This window comes from Sus scrofa, chromosome 14, assembly GCF_054392235.1.
Source record: "Sus scrofa isolate SSC_HxYL_T2T_F1_AM1 chromosome 14, Sscrofa_HxYL_maternal_Yorkshire_Landrace_v2.0, whole genome shotgun sequence".
In the NCBI taxonomy this organism is placed as follows: Eukaryota; Metazoa; Chordata; class Mammalia; order Artiodactyla; family Suidae; genus Sus; species Sus scrofa.
Window position 1 is genome coordinate 108,369,259 of NC_139396.1, and position 15,070 is coordinate 108,384,328.

Consider the following 15,070-nt stretch of genomic DNA (forward strand, 5'->3'; position numbering starts at 1 on the left):
CTAGTTACTACTGTTGCCTAACAAATTCCCTTAAAATGTAATAGCTTAAAACCTCCTCTTTATTTTGCTTAAAATCTTGTGGATCAGAAATATGGAAAAGGCTCAAATAACCTGGGTTTTGTCATAGATGCAATCACATGTTGGCTGGTGCTGCAGAATTGTGAAGGCCTGATGTGCTGAATATGCAAAATAACTCACAAGACTGGTAGTTATTGTTGGTTTTCTGCTGGGAACTCATCTGGACTGTTGAATTGGTATGCCTATACATGGCCTTTCCATTATGTTGGCTCTAGGGTAGTTGGAGATTCTGCACAATGACTCAGGGCTCCAAAAGTGGTTCCAACTCATAAGATGAAGGCTATATCACCTTCTATGAATCAGCCTTAGAAGTCATACAGCATCACTCTGCCACATTCTGCTGGTTTCACAAGAGCCGCATTCCTGCCCAGACTCAAGAGGGAGGGAAATAAGACTCTCCCTCTTGATGCCGAAGGAGCAAGGTCAGAGATGAGGGTGTGGGACGAAAGTGTCCCAGTCAATTTTGGGAAATAGAATCTGTTTCAAAGATAATACAATATTAGAATCTTCAGCTGGACCAAGAAGTATCAGAAAAGCCACTGCTGAGTATACATCTGAAAAAGGCAGCTGGGGCTGCAATAGACCTACACAGAGGCAAAGTGGAAGCTAAAGATGGGGCCGGGAGGATGGCCGAGGTTTACATGGGAGTGTTTTCTCTCTCAGAATGTGTGGGTGCCAACTGGCCAAGATATTTCCTTTGTCTCCCACTTCCAATCCCCCTTGAGGATCTGACCAAGAGGACTTTAAGGATTGAGACAAAGGAGGGGAAAAAAAATTCACTTATTACTAGTAGATTCATAGAAAACATTGGTTAAATTTTGTATCTGCAGACTAGAGCAAAGACAATGTCTTTCTGAATACTCTGAAAATTAATGAAGAAACTGGGTAGATCCTTCATCAAGTGACTAGTGATGAATTACTCTGAGTAGAGGAGGGGAGAAAAGGCTTGTGACAAAGCTGCCTGATCACTGGAATGAGAGGGTTTCATTTGTGTGCTCTTTTCAGAATCTTTCCTACGAAGTAGTATTTTCAGGTTTTCTGAAGACTCAGCTTTGCACTATGGCAGGGGGTGCTTTCCACAGGGCTTTAGAGATCCTCCTCTTTTGGGTTACTGCACAGGCTGGAGTGGAAATTTCCTGAGGGGGCCTTTACTCCTTCTACAACTGGAGATGAAGAGTGACCTTTGGAAATCATAGAAGGAGGGAAATTAATGTCTTTTTGATCCAGACACTGTTTTGGATGTTCTACTCTCTCATTTTATCTTCAAAACGATCCTGAAATATTAATAGTATTATTCTCCCTTGACAGATGAGCATAGGCTCATCTTTTTAAAAATTAAAATAAATATATATTGGAGTACAGTTGATTTACAATGTTTTAGACATTTCTACTATACAGCAAAATGACCCAGTCATATATATATATATGTGTGTGTGTGTGTATGTATGTATGTATATACATTCCTCTTTTTAATATTATCTTCCATCATGGTAAAAATATGGAATGCTTCATGAATTTGTGTCATCCTTGCAAAGGAGCTGTTCTAATATTTGTATCATTCCAATTTTAGTATATGTGCTGCCAAAGTGAGCACTATATTATCTTTAAAGGAGCAATTCTGAGTAAAGTTTTCATAGCTTTCTCTGCATCATAATTTAAAAAAACATGTCAAATGCCAAAGCTTTGGTCTATCCTGCTCTTCAATGCTTTTTAGATCCCAGTGATATTCAGAGGGAAATATTTGCCATTAATATTTTTGTTCTTCTTGATCTTCTCTAAATTGCTATTTTGATTTCCTCCAACTCACAGCAGAAACCTTGGCATAAAGAAAAAGAAAGCCTGTGGTGAAAAGGAAACCCTAGATAATTTTGTTTGTAATCCTGCTGAGATACAATGCTGGGCAGTTTTAAGACAGGTTGAATGAGACAGGACTACAGATGCACTTCTACTCCAGTTTCAGAGACAAAAGAGAAAGGTCTCAGCCCTCTTACAGGTATTAAGTGAAACAAGTGATGGCACATGCCAAATGAGACTAACCCAAACTCAGTGGTTAAAATAATTTCAGGCAGAGATGGCAGAAAATTGGATGAGAGCATTCTAGGATCTCCTGCATCTCTACCCATATACGGATATCATATATAGATTCACTATAACAAAATCAATCAAATTGATTAAATTTCAGAAAATGGGATTTGATTTAGTACTATTATTTTATTCATTTGCAGATATATGGAACTTGTTCATATTTCCACAAAGGCATAAAGGTATATTGAACTTCTACTATTTGCCAAGCAGTGAGGATATATTGGTACATAAAGAAGGCATGATCTCCATCCTCTTGGGTGGTCTAGTTGGGAAAGCGTACAATACACAATTTTTACAAACTTACTGTGAAGTCACCAGTTTTGCTAAGTACTGTGAGAGCAAATCATAGGGTGTAGAGATGGGCATTCGAATGACCTCCTCTGGAAGCGTCAGCAGAAAGCATCTTGCTGTGAAGCTGAGGCCTGAGTGCTATGAGAATCCACAGGAAGTATGAGCTAGGCAGATCCCTTGGGATGGAAGTCCAGAAGAGGGAAGGTGTGCATGGCTTTTCAAGAGCTGAGAGAAGGTGATTGTGAGCATCATGGAGCACAAGGAGCAGCACGTGGCAAAGGTGGGCTGGAAGGGATAGATCAGGACCAAGGCAGCCATTCCTGTGGGCCATGGGAAAAACTTTGATTTTATTCTCAGTGTAGCAGATAGCTGTCGGAGGTTCCTTGAGAAAAGAGTGACATGATCTGATTTACATTTAAATAGTCATCTATGGATAAGACGGGTGTTTGATCCTCAGCACTTTTCTGAAGGCTAAATTAATAATGAAATGTACCCGGGCTCTTTTCCTGAGAGCCAATAATGGGCTGTTGGCCTATTTTCTTCTGTTTCTTCTGTTTTCATCTAAATTCTCTAAGAGCAAGGCAATAGGAGAAGGAATTCTTGGTAACCAGTCAACTCAAGTTTTGATACTTGGTTCTGCTATAACCAGAACTAGACCAATCAGCTGACATGATGGGGTCTCCTCAAAACAGAAGGTAATGGACTGAGTCAAAGGTTGAGGACTGAGAGGAAGAAACAGGAAGCTGGCAATGAGGGAACATCCAAATTCTATTTCAAGCTCAGTGATATTGGGGTTATATGAAAAGCATCATCTACAAGGGAGGCCCCTTGTTCAATGCAGAAGCAGATCATAGTGTTCGGTGGACTCCTGAATCCAGAGAGAACTGTCTACATTGATTCATTTGTCATCAGATGTAAAACCCACTCTGGATGGGCAGTAGCTGGCCAGACCAAGGCTGCCACTGGCTAGGTGAGTGTTCAGGTGAAGGCTTCCAGCCCAGTGTGTGCAGCAGTGAATGTAGGCACAGAGCATTCTGCTGGATGGATCACTCCTGTTCAGTGCCTGCTTTTGCTTATCCCATGTTTTTCAAGGGCAAGATAGAGGTGATAGCCTTTTTTTTTCTTCCTGTAGTGGTGGAGGAAAGAGGTGAAAATTCTGAGCTTGTTCAGAGAAATGGAAATATCTGATGGGCTATTTCTAGCTTATGCTTTTTGCTATGAAGTATAGTAGATCTTACTGCTATGTTCTGTGTCTCTAAACTCTGGAATGGTGCTGACATGTCACTGTGAAACCTCTATCCCTGGCAGGAACCTCCCTGCCCAGGAGGAGGCAGCACATCATTCACAGACTAAATATGGTTCTACATAGGACAGCAGTGAAGCAATCAACCAGACTGCATTTCCTTATCAAAATGCCCCTTCCAGGCTGGCCACTGCTCAAAGCAAGAGCATGAGACTGAAGTCCAGAGAAGCCCCCTATCATCATAGCAGCTATAGGAAAGAGATCTCTAAAAATCACAATCTTCATTGGGATAATAAAGTGGTTTTTTTTTTTTTTTTTTTTTTTTTTTTGCTTTTTAGGGCTGTACTCTAGGCACATGGAAGTTCCCAGGCTAGGGTTTGAATCATGAATTGGAGCTACAGCTGCCGGCCTACACCACAGCCACAGCAATTCAAGATCTGAGCTGCATCTGTGACCTACACCACAGCTGATAGCAACACTTGATCCTTAACCCACTGAGCAGGGCCAGGGATCGAACCCACATCTTCACAGATACTAATCAGGTTCATTACTGCTGGGCCATGACAGGAACTCCAATAAAGAGAAAATCTTATTTGCAGTGTCTGGTTTCTGGGGCAATGATGGAACAACATAGAGGGGTAGGGTAGAGACCACATCCTGGCCAAAGGTCAACATGCTTTTCATTACACCTGATGACAAGAAGCAGAAATATTGAAGAGTATCTGAGTATCTTTGGCTAGAAGTTGTGTCACTAAACAACAGTTTTTAAGATCACAGACTCAAATGAGCACAAGAGATGTGATATGAATAGTACAGTAGGGAGTGCTGAGGACTTCAGTCAACTGGAGAACCAATGTTAGTTTCAAGCCCAACAATTGGTTATTCAGTTCTGGCATATCCTCGCCATGTTCAAGTCTGCGGCCAGTATTATCAGATATTTCAAGGTTTAAGAATAATGATGTATCCAGAAGTGAAATGGCATATCCCATTAAAAAAATTATTGTGTAACTTGGTTGGAAACATTGTGTGGACAGAACCTAACATATCTGCAGTGTTGCACCTGTCATGGAGGCTATTATTTGTAACCTGGAGCTTTGCAAAAATAATGATTATGTATGGTGGTTCTCCTACTCACTCTAATCCAATCTGATTCTCTGTGGGACTCTAGTTCTGCTGGTAAGAATAGCAACAAAGCAAGTTTTATGCAGAACAAATGAGATTGTGAATAGATGACCCAGCTGTAAGCTCCTTAGGTACTAGAATAATGTGACAGATTCTCATCCCAGGAGATAGCTGTCTGTGACAATGGTATTTCATCCCTGAGACTTCAGGGACAAACCTATCTTGCAAGATCTGAGCATCCACAGGATCTTGGCTTCAGAATTGACAAACAGCAATGGATGATGAGAACAATCTGTATGTTCTCTGTACTCCTGGCCTAATCTGATCCAATTCCCCCTGTCCATTGGCCAAGGCTGTAATTGCAGCTGACAGATGATCCAACTTTAAAGACAGAGCTTTCACAGACTGGAGAGGACCAAGCAGAAACTCCATACTGGGATGGCGGCACAGGAGGCAGTCTAGACATCATGCCTGGGCCCCAGCTGCAGGTTTTAGTCTCTGTGGGCTCCGGAAAACAGCTCTTGATTTTTTACCAATTTACTACAGCCTGCTACTTTGGAAAAATGCCTCTAAATATTTCATGGGCAGCTCAGCCCCTCTTGGAGCCTCCACAGGAAACTCAGGCCCTTTCTCCTTGTCTCATTAATTCACAAAATGTACTCTGTTTTATATGATGAAAAATTCCTTTGTTGGAAAAGGGGAAAAAGCATTGTTCTGTTGGGAATAAAATGCAAAGCACTGCCCTGGCATCTGTCTGAGGTAAGCCAGACCTCAGAGAATGACCAGGAGAGTTGTGGGAAGTAGCAGTCCAGCCCTGGCCTTCTGCTCAGTTATCTGGGGCCCAGAAGAAGCTGGGCCGGGGAGATGGGTGCACATCATCCAAGGACAGAGACCCCAAAAATGGATCTGTAGAAATCTTGGTTCTAAATCCTGAAAGTCTGCTTTGTAGAAGGCCTGGGATACACACACACACACACGCGTGCACACACATACACAGACACATACAGCCAGAGCCCATGATTTAGATTGTTGCCTGGGGGAAGCTGTGCTCAGTTCAGCATTTGGTGGCTGTACCCTTTAGTCGTGAAATAGCAGACGTAGATGAGATCCGTGTTTGGCATTGCCACCTGGCATAAACTCTAGTTATCACTCTTCCCTTGCTCATAATCGGAGGTTGTTGGAAGCATTTCCCATTCTATTCTGTATCCCCCACAGAGCACCTGGGCCCAGGCTGAAGGCATGGAACCTGTTACCTGGTTCTTTATTTCCTCAGTCTTTCTCAGAATGAGGAAGGTCTAGTAGCAGGCTTGGGAATCATAGCCAGTGTGCTTTGAATATGTGTCAGTGTCATTGGCCCTATATCACATCATGGAGAAGTAAAGCAGCCACATTATACCTGTATGGAATCACTAACATCTTAGAATGGCTCTACTACCTGTCTGCTTCAGCTCGGAAGGTTGGAAGATCATCCTGGAAGAATTCCTAAGCAGGATAAGGACACTTATTCCAGAGAGCACTTGCTCACTGCTCACACACAAACATCCTGGGTCAGTGAACTTCCCCCTTCCATACCTTCATAAGGCAAGTGTAGGCTACCCAATGCAGTGAAACACTTGGTCCCAGATGGCAGTGGCCTACAGTGCAAAGTATTTATTTCTCACTCCTGTCCCTTGTCTTTGTAATGATGGAGTGTGACTATGTCACATCATGCCAGGACTGGAGACAAAGGTTAGCCTCTATTTGGGATAAGGCTCCTAAAACTTCAGCTTGTGAGTGGTACCAACTACTTATACTCCTGTTTTCTTAGTCAAAGCAAGTCACCAAGCCAAACCGGAATCACTGGGAAAGGAAAATACAATATTTTTGCATGAAGGAATAGCAACTACTTGGAAAGGATCATATACCATTTCACACCTTTGTTTCTTGCATGGTATGTCCTGCCTTAGGGAAAGAAAGCATAAAGCACAGAAAAATGAGCTATTTGTTAATTTAACTGATATTAATTGAATACCTACCATATGTCAGAAAATTCTAGGCATAAGGGATAAGACAAAACAGGATAAATTCCTATGCTTGAGGAATTTAGATTCCAGAGGCCATACGGAAAACAAAGAAACATGTAAATGTATAGTGTGTTTGTGATTGGTGCTGCAGAAAATAATACAACAAACTAAGATGTAAGGAAATGTCCAGGATATGTGCGCGCGTGTGTGTGTGTGTGTGTGTGTGTGTGTGTGTGTGTGTGATGTTTTATTTAGGGCTGGGAAGCTGGCTTTAAGTGGAGGCATGACATTATCCTACTGACATTTTGAAAGGTTACTCTGGCTGCTGACTGGCAGAGGCAGAAGGAGGACAAGGTGGGGGCTTTTGTGGGAATTTAGGCTGTAAATGGTGGTGGTTTGAATCAGGGAGGTAGTGAGAAGGTGTGAAAGTGGTCAGCTTCTGAATATATTTTGAAAATGGACAATGGATTCATGGATGAATTAGATGTGGGGAATGTGAGGAAAAAAAGAGAATTTGAAGACTGCTTGAGTATTTCATCTTGATCAACTAGAAGAAATGAATTGCATTTATGGAGTGAGTGAGCTGCCTGGGAAGAGATTTGGGGCTGAGAAGAAGAGGGCAAGGAGGGATTTCGGCCTTGGCCCTGTGATGTTTGAGGTTCCCATTGGACCTCTGATGGACACGTCCTATGGGCAGTGGTAAACGTGGTTTTGGAGAACAGAGAGATGTTCACACCAGAGGGTTGAATCTTGAGTCATCACTTGTCTGCTTTTAAGGCCATGAAGACAGATGAGATGACTCAGGGAGTGATGTGGGCATGGAAATGGCCTGAACTCAGAACGTGGAAGAAGAGAAACCAGTGAAGGAAGCTGGGAATGGATGCCCAGCAAGGCTCAGTGAAACTGGCAGAGCAGTGTTATGGAAACCATACACAGGGTGGTTCCAAGGAAGATGGAATGACCAGTCCTACCCAGAGTGGCTAGAGGGACTGATCACTGTCATTGCATTTAGCCGAAGGTGGCAGAAAAAAGCTGCTACACAGAGAAGATGTCTAGGGGGGAAGTGGCACACAGTCCCCTCCTTTCTGACCCTCTCAGCTGCTATCACTGAGGATTCTCAGTGTCCAGACTGAGCACACCCAAGCCTCTGTTGGCCCAGAATCCCAGGCTCCTAGCTGGCTCAGACTCCAGCCTGCAGAGTCGGGAGGCCCTTTTGGACGGCTGGGTATCAGGAACTCAAAAATCCACTGGGCCACATTTGTTTAATCACATGTAATCCACATAAAACTGGCCCAAATACAGGGAGATGCATTTAGAAGCAAAACTCCTATAACATCCCATGAGCATTGGGAAGCAATCAACTTCTCTATTGAGGACTCTTTAAGAAGGACTAAGTGGGGATTACTTGCTAACCCAAATCCAAAACTCTAAAATTCTTTTCCTGGGTCTCTCTCCTACCCTTTCATTTATAAGGTGCTCAAGCTGCCCTTGATCTCTCTTTTCACATCTACCAACTCCCATAAATGCCTGGTAAATGTGACTAGACTAGCTCTTTACTCTCTCCCCTTCTCCTCCAGTCTCTTTGGCTCTGTGGTCTATTGGTTTATTTTCCTATTGTGCATGGCTTTCTGCCCTTTCTAATGTAGATGAATTTAGCCTTCCTGGTGGTCTTTCAATTTTCTTCTCCATCATGACCAAGATCAATAAAGCAAAGGCCAGGAAGCTAGCTGACAAACACAGAAATCTCAAAAGGAAGGAAGTCAGACTGTAATGCACAGTTATCCACTGGGACCTGGCTCCTTGCCCTGCATGTGGACTTGCATGTACCCCAAGCTCTCTTCTTGGTCCAGGAGCCACACAGAGCCCCCATACCCCTCTCTGGGTGCTCATGTCTGCCAGGGGCCATAGAGGGGTCTCCAGTCAAAAGCATAGGCCCTCCTCCTGAGACCTGCCCACTGCTAAGGAATTTCACTTTGCATCTGTTTTGACCTATTTCTGCTCCCTTCTGGGCTCTGTGGGTTGATTTTCCCCTTTGAGGATTTGCCAAATGCAAAAATAACCATCCCAACTGCCTGTCACTTAAACAAGAGGAGATTTATTAGATTTATCACAAAGTACATAGTGCAAGAGAGATAAAAACACCAGGTTAAACTTCAGGTCAAGCGGTCTCAACTCCTGTCCAGTCAGGCCTTCCCAAGCAATCATTTTGGGGGCCCTGTGGCAGTCTTGCTGGGCTCAGCATCTGACCTCCAGGGAGCAACCAGGAAAAGGAATCAGATGCTCCTGCAGCCCAGGGAGGCTCCCCCAGTTCTCTAAGCAGGAGTCATTTGGCTTTTTAGCAGGGTGAGGGGCTGTGACTCAGAATGGCTGCTACCTTCTCCCACCTGCCAGGCAGGTGGTCTGTTCAGGGTTTGGGTTCCAGGAGACTAGTTACCTTCAGCCCTGCTAGAAATTCCAAGGGCACAACAGAGCTGAAGTCAGCTTTCAACTGGACTTAAGGAAGTGAGGGGTAGGGTTTGCAGCTGATGATTCCTGTTGCCACTTTAGTCTACAGTGGGTGCATTGAGTGGTGAAAAGTTGAAATTGAAAGTTCCGTTCAAGCAGCAATCAAAGCTTATTAAGTATCTTAAACACACAATCCTATATCCCCTTGGATTGAAAACAACAGTCATTTCCATGGTTACAGAGACTTATTTTTCTAGGAAAAAAAATACAGGATGTTTCAAAATGAGTGATTGGAAGAGAAAAGAAAATATGTGCATGTGTATCTATTCTGCTCCTATGTGCCCTCTCTCCCCTATCCTATCCTAAAGCAGAACTGTGTATCACCCTTATAAGATAGCAAGCTCTGTGTCAACAGGCATCATGTTTATGGTGCTCACTTCTATATTCTCGGAGGGGATCCTGCCCAGAATATGCTGAATTAATGAAAGAGGAGAGAATCATCAAGGTCACTCCAGTTCCATCTGGTTGAAAGAACACATCCACACCCGCAATTGTGCTTTCCCCACCTTCTCTGAAGCCCACAGATGATCTAATTCCAGATATGAATTTGAGTTTGCCATACCTCCTGGGATGCTTATATTTGGACCAACCCCCTGAAAGCCACAAAGGGTTGGCTGAACGCAACCCTTAGGTTATGACCCAGATATTTCCACCACCATTCCTCTTCCTCAGCAATAGTTTGAGCAAGAAGCCTAAAAATAGTAAGATTAAAAAAGCATTCATTTAAAAAATATCTTAAAGATCTCAGCATTCAAGGTGAAAAACAATAGCACTGGGTCTACGACCTCCCCTTCCTGTGAAAATTATTCACCATACACTCAAAACTGGTCCTCGCTTCCTTTCTTAGTATAATGTGGACTGACATGCAACAGTAGTCAGTGCATGAGAGTGTAAGATATTCTCCAGGAACAGATAACACGACTGCTTCCTTGTGTGGGAAGCAGTGTTGATGAGGACTAGGGTGAGTGGTAAGACGTGTTTACCAGGAGGCACAGAGACACTTTCTCAGGAGTTTCAAAGCATGTCCTCGAGGGATGCAACCAAACCAGAGGGTTGTGCATCAAAGCATTAGGAATACCAAGGTAAACACATGGTTATTCAGGGAGTCTGCTGGTCACTCTGGTCTGTTTCATGGAGCATCATTTTCATGCTTATTTTGAACAGATATATAGTATTCCATTGTATGATTATACTTTGATTCATTATACTCATTTCCTATTAATGGACATTTAGATTATTATTCTGTTGTTGTTATAAACAGTGCTATAATTGTGCTATTATTTCTTAGAATACATTCCTCAAATTTGAATTATCAGGTCATGGGTGAAGATATTTTTAATTTTGGTAGATATTGCAAAATTAAAACCTAAATATTTTAATACAATTAAAATTCTCATCAACTGGTAGATGAAAGTCTTATCATTATACTTACCAGTAGTAAACATTCTGTTTCATTCATGGTTTTACTTATCTATGTGATAATGAATATCTAAATACTTCATTTTTGTTTATTTATAAATTGTACCTTTTTCAACTTATTCATTTTTATATATCTTTGTACAGAATTTTGATAAAATTTTGACTCTTTTTTCTTATTGATGTGGTAGTGGTTTTTTTTTTAATTTGAAAGAATGTTTTATATATAATGGATAAGGAATTTGTTATATGGTTGAAAAACTTTTCTAAGACAGAAACTGTCTGTTTTTTATATGATAGTTTTTTTCATATCAATTCACACGGTGGTTGGCTCAGAATAGACAGTCAGTAAATCTGTGTTAAAAGAAATGATGAACACATGCGCAATGCTATAGAAGTTAGGAGCACAAGGACCCTTGCTTAACTTGAAGCCCTTTTGGTATTGGCTTATTGAGTAATACTAACTTTGTCCACCTGAGTCCCAAGTGAATGTCTTGTCTCATTCAGACAAAGACAGTTAGTTCTTCCTAGGTAAAACTCTTCTTTTCCTGGTGTCTGCTTTCAGATCATCTGTGGACTTCGTAGTGATGGCAGCACAGTTTCTCCTCTGCAGGGAATAATGACTGTTCAAGGAACAGTCTTGAGTGATGAAATGCAGAGTTACTTGCCTATGTCAGCTTTGTTCTGTTACTAATTATTTGATCACTAAGTAAGATATTCACTGTTATCTCTTTGGGAGTTAGCGCATCATCTGTGGCCTCTTCCAATTGTTTGTCTTGGGCTCCTGAAAGTGAAACATGCCCTTCATACAGAAGGAAGACTTTTCAAAAGTTGATTTACCCTGAGCAAAATACAATAATCACAGCCTGTATAATTTTATTATCTTAACCCCTCAACCCACCAAGAAAGACAATAATACAAACAAATGTCAGACTACATCTTATTCAGTTGAAGAGCTGAAGTAATCTTAGCCTCTTCTTAATATTCCCAGAATCCTGAACTATCATCTTCTGCCCAAAGACATGGAAGAGCTTGGTAATGACTGAGAGATATGACTTACTCCTGATAGTGGGAATTTAGTGGCAAACTTATGCTGCAATCTGTCAAGCATCCAGCTGGGCACTGAATCTCCTTGTGCTTATTCCCATTGCAGAGGACTCACAATGAATGAGCACAAGCACTATCTTCCCCACCCCAAATAATTTGCAGAACACCTGACCTAAATGGGTACCCTAAGACAAGAGAAAAAGAACAAATAAATTCCAATGAATACATACCTTTATAGCAAGAGGCTTGTTAAAGAGGAGACGATTCTGATTAATTTCTTCATATCACACATACTACATTCAACTTTATAGGAAGGAGGGTGGCTAATCTTCAATGGATTAGGGAAGCAAAAATTACAGGAACATTAGTAAATATTTTCTTCCTATTAAAGAAAGAAAAACCCAAACAAAGCAAAAACAAACAACTTCTGTAGAAGAGTTTTATAAATATATTTATAAAAATCCAGTTTATTTCAATTTGCCCAGATATTCCTACATACCCAGGGTGTGTCTAGAACTGCACAGGATAAAGGAAAAGTTGTATTTTTTTTTTTTTGCCCTGAGAAAAACTTGGATCTGATTGATGAGTCAAGACTTATACACTGTAATTAGACTATTACAGGAAAAAAAAAGCATGTGGAATATGGTGCTAGGCTCAGTTCAGTTGAACTTGAGGACCAAGTTTTAATGCATAATGCCTTCAAAGTGCTGTAGAATATAGGATAAATAAAACAACTCCCTATATCCAGGATGTTTATCATTAAATTGAAGAGTGTGTACACGGGCAATAAATATGTAGGAAGTTCATGACTCTAAAGCTCCATCAGTAGCAGGGAATGTGTTTTAGAATGCATGGGGCTCTCTCCACGGAGGTTAATGAGGACAAGCTTTCTAAAGGTTGTTTTTAAATTCTATATGCCTCAGTTTCCTTGGCTGGAATGATCTCTCCCATTAACGAAGTGGACCCATGGGCATGGAAGCACCATATCATTGCTAAGAGTGAGCTGTTGGGATACTGCAGACATCCTTGCAATGTTGAGTTTTTAGGGGTAACAGTGGGGCTGAGCAGGAGGGGATAGTGTATAGATACTATCTTTACTACTCTTAGATTAGGTACAGTAGTTTTATCTTACTGCTTTGTCTCTCAGGGATTCTCCCACGTGACTGTTTACTGTTTGGCCTTATTTCTAAGATTAGATGTCTTTGTGACCCGAAGCAGGGAAAAAAACAGAGAACCAGGAACTCTTCAATTACAGCCTGACTTTTCAACAAGGATAGGAAATATGCAATCTATGAGGTGAGAAAATTCATGACCAGAGGCTCACCCAGCATCACTGCATTAAGCAGAAATGGATGTCAGGACATTTGGGGAAACTGCTTGGCTGAAGTTATTTTCCAGTTATTATCTTGAATGCTTAATTTTTTTCTAAACCTATCTCTGCTTTAGTTGATTTTGACCTAACAACTGAAGGCAGAGAGTTATTTAAAATGTTTTTTTCCTATTTGAACCCAGCTATGATCCGATACTATGAAATCTTATATCTTAAGAAAACAACCACACAAATCAAAACAGCTATTGAAAAAGTTGGCTTACAGGAGAGCAAGCCACTGAATCAAATAAGAATCCTTTCTAATAACCCATCTTGTTAAGTACATGGATCAGGATTCAGACTGGGCAGGTACCTGGGAGATAGGACACACCTGGAGCAAACCTGAGATGACATCAGCTCCTAGCAAACAGAAGTCTCATTGGAAGCCATTGGAGAAGCAAACAAAACAGAAGAGTAGACCCATATAATCTGTGGGAGAATCTAGTTAGGTAGAGTATGGTCATACATCTTGGAGGCTGCCAAGGCATATGGTTACTTCCTTGCTCTGAGTTCTGCTCTTACCACACCTAATTTGCCTTTCATCTTCCTGACTCTGGAAAGATATTTTTTAAGCTGATGCTAAGGTATAGACAGAGGCAGTGGGGAAAATCAGCAGTCACAGTGTATTTATAATTTAGGGGAGACACATGTATTATGCAAAATGGTTCTGTTCTTTCTAAATCAAGGATATTAAGTGACAACAGAAGGCTTCCCTGTGGTTCTGCTGGGGAAGAGAAAAGAGAATCATTTAGGACAGTCATCAGGGAGGGATACAAACCCCATTCCCAGAGTTTAGCCATTTATTTTCTTGTTTGCCCACCCTCTCCTTGGTGGAAAGCCAGGTAAGAGGTGAGCATGGCTGGTCCAACCCTGAAGTCAGATGGAGAATAGTATATCTTTTCTCTCCAGTTATCTCTCAAGGACCAGAAGTCATACGCTAAATTTATGTCATTTGAATATCCTGAAGTTTAATTCAGATAGACAATTCTAAACATGGCTCTAAGGAAGAGATGAAGATATCATGAGAGTGTTATTCTTAGGAAAAATCTGCAAGACTAGTAAAGAGAAAGGGGGTCTTAGAGAACCTATAATGTCAATAGTAAGGGGAAAGGATTTAGGCAAATAGAAAGTGGACACAGAATTCCATTGTCTAAGGTCCCATATCCCTATCTGATTTGTGATGATATGAGTTTGTAAGAGTTGGGTAGGTTGACTCAAGAGCAGGGCCAGAGAGCTCGTTCCTTCCCACTATTAAAGGCCTGTGTCTTCCTTGCCCTGTGGTACCAAATGGAGGTTTTGGCTGTCATTTCTCAGAAAAAGTTCAGGGGTGTGGTGGGGAAACACCAACAATTATACATAAGACCCAAATTAACTGAAACAGAGAGGAGAGGCTCTCCCAGGCTTCCCAACCTCTGACTTCCAATAATTTATATTTATAAATATGAGGGTTTTTTTTAAAAAAATGAAAATAGTTGATTTACCATGTTATGTTAGTTTCAAGTTTCAGCACAGTGATTCAGTTTTCCTTTTCAGATTTTTTTCCCTTATAGGTTATTATGAGTTGTGTCTTTGGCTCTCTGCATGTCCATCTGGCTTGACTGCTGCCCCTGCCATTCTGGACCCTGAAAACCAGTAACCTCCAGTTTCCACCTGGCTCAGCACGAAATCTTTGAGATATTACTTCAGTGAGGGGGAAACAAGCGTAATAACTCCAAAGCATGGAATAATATGAGTCTTAGAAGAACATGTGGTTCATCTTAAGAAAGGGGTTCTATCTTGAAGGATACCAGGATGTCCCCCAACCACATGTGCTAACTCTGGGTTCTCAGACTCCACCATTTAGGCAGCTATAGGTGAGCTTGCCTTCAAAGTCATGATGTCCTTTGTTCGTGCTGGTGTCCATGATTCCTC

At 41.5% G+C, this 15,070-nt stretch overlaps 1 long non-coding RNA gene and 1 other non-coding gene across 9 annotated transcripts in view; one reads left to right on the forward strand and one right to left on the reverse strand.

Moving 5' to 3' along the window:
- Positions 1–15,070, forward strand: part of LOC102160043 (uncharacterized) — a 730,195-nt gene that overhangs the window by 444,894 nt on the left and 270,231 nt on the right. The gene's annotated exons all lie outside the window — the stretch shown is intronic.
- LOC146396921 (U6 spliceosomal RNA) lies at positions 1,571–1,672 on the reverse strand. The gene has a single exon (XR_014828649.1). It is a non-coding gene; the product is annotated as a U6 spliceosomal RNA (small nuclear RNA).